The sequence below is a fragment of the Pristiophorus japonicus genome, unplaced genomic scaffold, assembly GCF_044704955.1.
Source record: "Pristiophorus japonicus isolate sPriJap1 unplaced genomic scaffold, sPriJap1.hap1 HAP1_SCAFFOLD_136, whole genome shotgun sequence".
NCBI classification, from domain to species: Eukaryota; Metazoa; Chordata; class Chondrichthyes; family Pristiophoridae; genus Pristiophorus; species Pristiophorus japonicus.
Genome location: NW_027251029.1, coordinates 292986 through 301531, shown reverse-complemented (window position 1 = coordinate 301531; position 8546 = coordinate 292986). Strand labels below are relative to the sequence as shown.

The 8546-nt window shown below is 46.1% G+C and overlaps 1 non-coding gene across 1 annotated transcript; it reads left to right on the top strand.

Annotated features, from left to right (window-relative positions):
- Positions 1-7675: 7675 nt before the first annotated feature.
- trnak-cuu (transfer RNA lysine (anticodon CUU)) lies at positions 7676-7749 on the top strand. Its single transcript has one exon. It is a non-coding gene; the product is annotated as a tRNA-Lys (tRNA).
- The last annotated feature ends 797 nt before the right edge of the window (positions 7750-8546 follow it).

Below are 8546 nucleotides of genomic sequence, written 5' to 3'. Positions count from 1 at the left end.
GCTGGGCCAGCATCCCCGTTGAAATGCAAGAGCGAATCAAGCTGTTCCAGCGGCGAAAGGACAAGCTGTCCATTCAGTCAGACTGGCTGTTGTGGGGCAACCGCATAGTGCTACCAAAAAAGGGCAGGGAGACGTTCATCTCGGATCTCCACAGCACACACCCGAGTATAGCAATGATGAGAGCGATAGCCAGATCCCACGTGTGATGTCCCGGTATCAACTCTGACTTCGAGTCCTGTGTGCGGCAATGCAGCGTATGTGCTCAGTTGACGAACGCGCCCAGAGAGGCACCACTAAGTTTGTGGGCCTCCAGACCATGGTCGAGGATCCATGTCAACTATGCGGGCCCATTACCTGGTAAAATGTTTCTGGTGGTGGTGGATGCTTTTTCAAAATGGATTGAATTTGAAATAATGTCGGGAAGCACCGCCACCACCACCATTGAAAGCCTGAGGGCCATGTTTGCCACCCACGGCCTGCTTGACAAACTGGTCAGTGACAACGGGTCATGTTTCACCAGTGACAAATTTAAAGAATTCATGACCCGCAATGGGATCAAACATGTCATATCGACCCCATTTAAACCAGCCTCCAATGGGCAGGCAGAGCGGGCAGTACAGACCATCAAACAGAGCCTGAAACGAGTCACAGAAGGCTTACTCCACATTCGCCTGTCCCGAGTACTGCTCAGCTATAACACGAGACCAAACTCGCTCACAGTGGTGCCCCCGACTGAGCTACTCATGAAAAAGACACGTAAAACCAGACTCTCGCTGGTCCACCCCAACCTGCATGATCAGGTAGAGAGCAGGCGTCAGCAACAAAATGTAAATGATGGTCGCGCCACTGTGTCACGGGAAATTGATCTGATTGACCTTGTATGTGCTAAACTTTGGACATGGTCCCAAGTGGATCGCGGGAACGGTGATAGCTAAACAAGGGAGTAGGGTGTTTGTCGTCAAACTGGACAATAGACAAATTTGCACAAAGCACCTGGACCAAACGAGGCTGCGGTTCACAGACTGCCCTGAACAACCCACAGCAGACCGCACCTTTTTCGAACCCACAACACACACCCAAAGGATCAACGACACTACGTCGGACCAGGAAATCGAACCCATCACGCCCAACAGCCCAGCAAGGTGAGGCTCACAAAGCAGTCCTGCAGGGCCAACAACACGCCAAACCAGCGAGGGCACAGCCAACACACGAGAACAGACATTTGTACCGAGGCAGTCCACCAGGGAAAGAAATGCTCCCGACAGCCTCATCTTGTAAATAGTTTTCACATTGTCTTTGGCGGGGGAGTGATGTTGTGGCTCTGTAAAGCATGCACTCCCATGTTCCACCACCGGGGAGCGCATCCCCTGAAGTCCCAAGGTATCCCAAGGGACTGTTGGATGCGAGAGTTACAAGTCATTACTCTGGAAAGTTTCAGACCGGACACTTGTTCAGTGTTGCTGGAAGGCCCAGTGAAGGGATATCTTCTACCCAGGTTTTTCCTGAGCCTGTGCTCGGTGTACGGGGAGCTTTGGTCCGGGTCCGAGGTAGATTGCATCATGTGACAATGGACCCCGGACTGCTCTTGTTCAGTTTTATCGTCCACAAGTTTTCATTTCAAAAATGTTTCTGCCAACAGGCGCTCAATCCCTCTCTCTGCAAAAAGTTCCTTTCACAAACATTTCTCTGACCGGAACTGCACCAAACAACAATGTTCCTTTCAAAGTCATTAAACTCACAATTTGCACGTCCGCAATTTTAAGGACAAGGACTGAAAGCGCATTGCGTTCAGAAAATTGCCGGACTCCCTGTGGTTAATGACAGAGCTTTTAATGGTTGATCTCCGTACACACCTTGGAATTCAGGAGAACCTGTTTCGTGGTTTGAAGTTGGAGGTAAACCCACGGAGCGAAGCCAACAGGCGCCTGGCAACAATCAGCGAAAGGAAGATGCAACTTAAGCAGGCCCGGCTATCAAAGGTATTACCATCGCTGAATCCCCCGCCATCAACAGCCTGGAAAGTTTCAGACCGGGCACTTCTTCAGTGTTACTGGAAGGCCCAGTGAACGAGATATACTCTCACCCGGGGTTTTCCTGAGCCTGTGCTCCGTACACGGGGACCTTTGGCACTGGTCCGAGATAACTTACTTGTCCAGGCTGCTTGCTGGCTTCAGCTAGTCTATTACCAGTGTGCTCAATTCTTCAAACGAATTGCTTGCTTGTTTCTCGGGTGCCAGCAGGTCCTTCATTAAAGCGTATGTTTTCGAGCCACAGCTGGTCAAGAGATGGGCTCTTCTCTTGTCTGCCTGATTGTCGCATAACCACTCTTTAGTTACAAAGCTTTGCTGGAGCCTTTCTATAAAGTCCTCCCAATTATCTCCAGCATTGTATTTTTCATCTGAGCCGTTGGTCGCCATTCTGTGGATTCTATAATTCCGTAACTCGTCGCCACTGCAAAGTCCTGACCCTGTAATACAGACTCACTCGAGGCACATACTGATATCAAGGTCACTCAGGAATTGCACCTTTATTACACAGCTCTCGAATGCCACACTTGCCTAAGACCTGTCCTTATATACCTGTCTGGGAAAGGTATCCAGCGTCTCCTGCAATTGCATCCCTGGTGGTAAGGTAAGCTTGTGATTACAGGTCATCTCTGGTTTCAGTCATGTATGGCATGATAAGGTACAGTTATGTACAGTAGTGTGAGATACATGACAGTATTGGTATTCATGGTGATTACAGCAATTATTAATCGTCTCACAGACCTCAATTATTTTTATGCGATGAATTGATCGAGGATTGAAACCAGGTTAGTGCGCCAGATCTTAAACCCTCGACCACCAGGGAACAATTAAGATACATGTCGATATATTTATATATATTTATATATGAACCTGAATATCAATGGCTACCGACCGAGACCTCATGGTGCAACGCTCGTGTGTCTAACTTTGAGTGAGAAAAATTGTTCCACAGTGACACCCATTTCACCTTTTGTTCCCTTTTAAACACTAGAAACTGAGACAGGGGAATACATAGAGACAACAAAGCCCAGGGATATCGACAAGAGGAAGAGAGAAGGGGAAAGATACTGTCCCCACCCCGAACTAATGCAGAAACCCCTCTGCTGCGCTCGGGGTGACTACCCACAGCCTGGATACACTAACGTTCAACAGCTCATTGACTGTCGGAGTGGGACCGTGCCGTGCTACAGAAGACAGGTCGAAATAGCAAAGTCACTGTTTCCGTCCCATGTGCTCGTCCGATCAAGAACAGCAACACACTAAAAATGCTTCAATAATGGTTACACCTTATCGCCACATTTATCAAGCAATTGGCTCTTTGGTCGAGCGGTATGATTCTTAGTTCGGGTTGTTACTTGAAATTTGCGAGAGATCCCGGACGAGCCCTCAGTTTACCCACAAATTTTGAATTTGCATCGAACGTTTGCAAAGAAGGACTTGCATTTCTACAACACCTTTCAGGAACTCATGACGCCCAAAAGCACTTTACAGCCGTTGAGTTATGTTTGAAGTGTTGTAGTGTGGGGAAAGATGTGTCCCAATCACCCCACACGAATCGCAACTATTTGCGAAGGAGTTCAGTGCAAATAATCAGGTGCCTCAGGGATTGGACTTTCTATGAATGAGTTCTGCTTGTACCTGCGTTCTAGCTTGAAACAGTAACTGGGCTACCATTTCACGGGAGCAGCGTGTAGCGGTTAGTGAGTAGGTGACCAGGTTGATGTGCGCTGCTTTCAATTGTTGAAATTTCTCCAAACAAAGAAACGGTGAATCCAACTGTCCCTGTAAGCGACGGATTGAAAGGTTCGGTGCTCCAAACAGAGCTGGAACACGCGCAGTGCAGTAATAGGGTCAGCAACATTAAATGTCAGAGTTATTAAGCAGACAATAATTAAACATACGCTTAACAAGAGTACTTACACCCAAACCTTGCGAATGTTATCTGAAGAACTCAAACACGTTACAGTTCCCAGCTAGGTGTACAAATTGGTCAAACATTAATCGGATTCTAAACTATCTGTTCCAAATGCCACATTTTATATCTTTTCCTTACCCCTGCTACGTGACAATTTAAACTTTTAATAATATTACCTAACACAACTTCCCAACTTCTGATGGAAGGTCATTAACCAGAAATGTTAACTCTGTTTCACTCTCCACAGATGCTGCCTGGCCTGCGCAGTGATTCCAGCATTTACTCTTTTTATTCTCCAAACTTATAATCAGAGTATCACTTCCCTTGTCATCTAACTACACTCCTTCCTGATATGTAGCCTTGTCCTACAAACAGGCTGCTTTCGCACGATTCAGGCATTCATTGGAATTATAACTTCTTAACGATAATAATTATGTGATGTATGTAACTCTGTAATACTTGCCACCAGAGGGCGCGACTGCTGGAGTCCTAATGTTCACCTACCCACACGTACAGGGCCAGTATAAAAGGTAGGCTGCCATGTTGTTCAGGCACTCTGGAGTTGTAATAAAAAAGACTAAGGTCACACTAAGTTTTGCTCACAGTACTCAGCCTCGGGGAGTTCTTCTATACACAACAATTGGCGACGAGTAACAGAATACGAACCTTCACTCAACCATAGCTGCTTTTGGAATATTAGAGAGATCCGTAGAGGGTGATGATTGGGAAGCCTTCGTCGAGCAGCTCGACCAGTACTTTGTGGACAACGAGCTGGCAGGAGACACTAACGTGTCCAAGAACAGGGCGGTTCTCCTCACCGTCTGTGGGCCTAAAATATACAGCCACATCAAGAATCTGCTCACACCGATAAAACCAACGGAGAAGGAATATTCAGAGTTGTGCACACTGGTTTGGGACGACCTCAAGCCGAAGGAGAGTATCCTCATGGTCAGATATCGTTTTTTCACGCATGTATAGCATGGTAAGTTAAAGTTATATACAGTAGTGTGAAATAAATGACACTGCTCACCTGGGGCTCGCTTACCGTGTCGGAGTTCTGAGTAGAGCGCTTGCTTAGCGAGTCTCGTGACCGGCATGTGGACAATGTGGCCCGCCCAGCAGAGCTGATCGAGTGTGGTCAGTGCTTCAATGCTGGGGATGTTGGCCTGAGCGAGAACACTGATGTTGGTGCGTCTGTCCTCCCAGGGGATTTGCCGGATCTTGCGGAGACAGCCCTGGTGGTATTTCTCCAGTGATTTGAGATGTCTGCTGTAAATAGTCCATATTTCGGAGCCACACTGTGGGGCAGTTATCACCACCAGCCTCCAGACCATCAGGCTGGTGCCAGATTTGAGGTCCTGGTCTTCAAACACTCTCCTCCTCAGGTGATCGAAAGCTGTGCTGGCACACTGGAGGCGGTGTTGGACCTCGTCATCGATGTCTGACCTTGCTGATAGTAGGTTCCCGAGGCGTGGAAAAAGGTCCACGCTGTCGAAGGCCACACTTACAGCCTTCCTAAATATAACACACTCATTCTATTCGCTGAAAACAAGTTCCTGAATTCTCGGCTAGCTATGTAGGTTTCGAGCTGTGGATTTATCCTAAGATAAATTCTATCACAGTGTTTCCGTAGTGTAGTAGTTATCACATTCGCCTCACACAAGAAAGGTCCCCGGTCCGAAACCGCACGGAAAGATCTTGAAAATTTAAAAATGGGACGTATGGCTGACTCCTGTTCCGAACTCTTACGTTCTTCTGATCTCTTGACCTTTCACAGGAGAACAAACTCTCCTCTGAACATGCATGAGAAAGCTCCAGAAAATATTTCCCCCCGAGGTGCTTTGGCGTGTGAGGCGAACGTGTTAACCGTTACACTGCAGAAACAACTCTACTTTCAGCACGAGATTACCAAAATTAAACACAATGAGATCGGGATAAAAGTTCCTCACATGCTCAAGGCAAAATATATGATTGCCGGTGTACAAAATAATGAACAAACTTCAGCACCAGGTCAGACGTAAATGTTAAGCGAAGCAGGTGGACTGCTGAATCGAACTTTTAAGGAGTTGGTGGTGACAAAACAAATGGGTTCCGCTCAATGATTAAATAAAAGAAATGTCAGAAGTGGGACTTAAACCGACATTTCCAGAGAAAACAATGACCTGAACACAGCACCTTAGACCGCTCGTTCAGCCTGACTATTTAGTGTTGCATGTGGCCACCTGCAGGTTGATTTTGAACTTTTTGTCCTGTCACATGTCATAAATGAGGGCAGCAGGCGTATCTCTGCCTGACACCGGAGAAACAGTGAGACAGACCTTGGAGCAAGGGTCTGGTTGTTGCCAAAAAGCAAAGCAAATAATAATTCTGGAAGAAAAATATCCAAGAGAACAGTGACCCCGAAGTGATTTGAACACACAACCCGCTGATATGCAGTCAGATACACTACCGTTGCACCATGAGAACTATGCAATGAACTGGAGATGTTCGTATATATGAAGGATCTGCAATACCAGGGGCTTTAAAATCCCCGCCCATTCCCACCAGGTATCACAAGCAGCGCTCACCTGACAGGCACCGTATGATTCCTTCTTAAACTTTTCTCTTGCTTTCACGGGAAACCATCATTAATTAACCCCTCACCTTCTGTTGCACAATCAAACAAATGCTAACTCAGGAACAGTCCATATTTCAATGATTTGTCCTGTGCATTGCATCTTAACTCGAAAACCATATCCCATTTTACTCACTGTATTTTTGCTTTCTGGTTCAAAGTCTTCATGGATCTGGGGCAACATTTATCAAATTTAACAGCACCGGTTATTCCTATCGTGCACACAAAATACAATCAGTAGTGAAGATAAAATCCCACTGTGCGTATTTGCAGATTCAACGCAATAGGATTTCAAATAGAGTGTAAGAATTTTAATCTGAAAAGATTTGGAAGTGTTACTTGTATTTATGTCTTTAATTAAACTTTGTGACGTCTGACTCCCGTCCATGCCATTGCTGAATAAGAAAGGAAGGTTTAACATTGACCAGACTGCACTGCCCCTGATATTTGTCAGCTCATCGTTTATATTCAGTGGTTTCTCGCACTTTGGTGGGCTGCACTGTAGCGGATATCACGTTGGCCACACGCAAAAGGTCCCCGGTGGATCCGTTTCCGCTCAGTCAAAGTTATACATTTATTGAAGTGAAATAAAGAGCAATTAAGGAATAAGGGAGCCCTTTTTCCAGGAGAATAAATGGCAAAGAAAAACAGCAAATGCTGGAAATCTCAGCAGGTCAGATAGCATTTGCCGGGAAACTAAACTCTGCCCGGGATTGAACCATGGACCTTTTGCGTGTAAAGCAAATGTGATAAACACAACACAAGTTTCACCAGCAAGTTTCAACATCTGGGACGGAGCCAACAGGCGCCTGACTGCAATGAGTGATAAAAAAACTGCTTTGGTTTGAAGCCCGTCTAGCTCAGTCGGAAGAGTATGAGACTCTTAATCTCAAGGGCGTGGGTCCGCGCCCCACGTTGGATGATTACATTTCTTTTAATTTAATGCAGCTTTCATGGAAAAACATCATTAATGAACCCACAATCTTCTTTTGCACAATTAAAAAAATGCGAACTGAAGGAACTCCATAATTCAAGTCTGTGAGATAGTCAATCATGATTTCAATAATCATTAATCCACCCACAACATTTGACATACGTCAAGGATCCCACATTTACCAAGCCCGGCTAGCTCAGTCGGTAGGTGCATGAGACTCTTAATCTCAGAGTCGTGGGTTCAAGCCCCACGTTGGGCGTATAAGTTTTGTTAAACTTTGTATGTTGCTTTCACGGGAAAACATTATTAATTTAATGATCAATTGGAGAGGCTGTGTCCGCTTCATTTGGAATAGAGTATTTGTCCTCCAGGATCGATAGTTTCCTTGCTGAATCACAATAACCGGACCCTAAATCTCCCTCTGGATGTTCGGGGGTCTCTCGTACATTCCCAGTCGTGTGATCGCCCCTTTTCTGTTCTCCAATTCAATCCATATGGCCTCGTTCAAAAATCTGTCTACCTCCGCCTTAAATTTATTCAATGACCCAGCCTCCACAGCTCTCTGGGGCAGAGAGCTCCAAAGATTCATCTCCATCTGAGAGAAGAAATTCCTCCTCATCTCCGTTTTAAATGGGCGACCTTAAACGTTCAGGGAATAAGGGGTTCTGGGGATCAGCCATGATCGTATTGAATGGTGTAGCAGGCTCGAGGGACCATGTGGCCGACTCCTGCTCCGACTTCCTATGTTCTTATGACCCCTTATTCTGAAATTGTGCCCCCAAGTTCTAGATTCCCCCACAAGGGGAAACATAGAAACATCGAAAATAGGTGCAGTAGTCGGCCATTCGGCCCTTCGACCCTGCACCTCCATTCACTATGATCAGAGCTGATCATTCCCTCAGTACCCCTTTCCTGCTTTCTCTCCATACCATTTGATCCGTTTAGCCATAAGGGACATATCGAACTCCTTTTTGAATGCGTGGGTTAATTCCCGTGAAAGTAACATAAAAGTTTAAGGAAAATAATTCACGCAAGGTGGGGCTCGAACGCATGACC